A 1,141-nucleotide genomic window follows, 5' to 3' on the forward strand; every position below is an offset into this window, starting at 1 on the left:
AAAAGGAATGGGGGTAATGGACAACATATATGTTCTGAACTATCTAGTAAATAAGAGAATTAAAAGGGAAAAAGGGGCAATGATAGCAATGTTCGTGGACTTTAAGGCGGCGTTTGATTCATTAGACCGAGGCGAAATAGACAAAGTTATGGTAAAGAAGGGGATAAGAGAGGGATTAATAAAGAGAGTATCAGAAATTTTTAGGGAGACAAGAAGCAGGAAAAAGGTTGGAAAGCAAGTAGGAGATAGTTTCTGGTTGGTGAGAGGTGTGAGACAAGGGTGTCCTCTGAGCCCACTTTTATTTAATTTATTAATATCAGACTTGGAAGAAGAAATGAGGAGAAAGGGTTGGGGAGGAGTTAGGATATGGAAGGAAAATATATATACACTGCCATACGCAGACGACATAGTGTTGATGACAGAGGATGAAGAAGGGGTGGCGGGATTAATTACAGGATTAGAGAAATACTTAGATGGGAAAAAGCTGAATGTAAATGCAGAAAAGATAAAGATAATAAGGTTTAGAAAAGGAGGAGGAAGGAAGGAAGAATGGACAAGGAGATGGAAAGGAATAAAGTTAGAAGAAGTCAAAGAGTATAAATATTTGGGATATATCTTGCAGACGAATGGAGATCATACAGCTCATGTAAGAGAAAGGATAAAAAAAGCAGCAGGGGTAATGAAACAGATATGGGGAATAGGAAAACGGAGGTTCAAAAAAAATTGGAGAAGGAGAATGTGGTTATTTGATACGCTGGTATGACCGGTTTTAGGTTATGGAGCGGAGATATGGGGATGGAAAGAAAGGAAAGATATTGAGAGTTTACAAGAAAAGTTTTTTATGGTGGAGACTAGGGGCAGACTGGAGGACGTCAGGATATATTGTGAGAGAAGAAGCGCAAAGGGATAAGTTAAGTATTAGAGCGGGTAAGAGGGCATGGAAACTTGATACAAAGCTGAGAGAGGGAAAGGGAGGGGAGTTGGCGAGAAAGTGTTTGATGGAGGTAGAAGAGAGAAGAGGGAGGGCGATCGAATTAAGGAGGTGGGAAGAAGAAAGGAGGGAGTTCTTTAATGATAGAGAAATAGAAGACGGGACTGGAGTAAAATATGAAGAATTGGAAAAAAGGGAGAGGGAAAGACA

This window comes from Belonocnema kinseyi, chromosome 4, assembly GCF_010883055.1.
Source record: "Belonocnema kinseyi isolate 2016_QV_RU_SX_M_011 chromosome 4, B_treatae_v1, whole genome shotgun sequence".
In the NCBI taxonomy this organism is placed as follows: Eukaryota; Metazoa; Arthropoda; class Insecta; order Hymenoptera; family Cynipidae; genus Belonocnema; species Belonocnema kinseyi.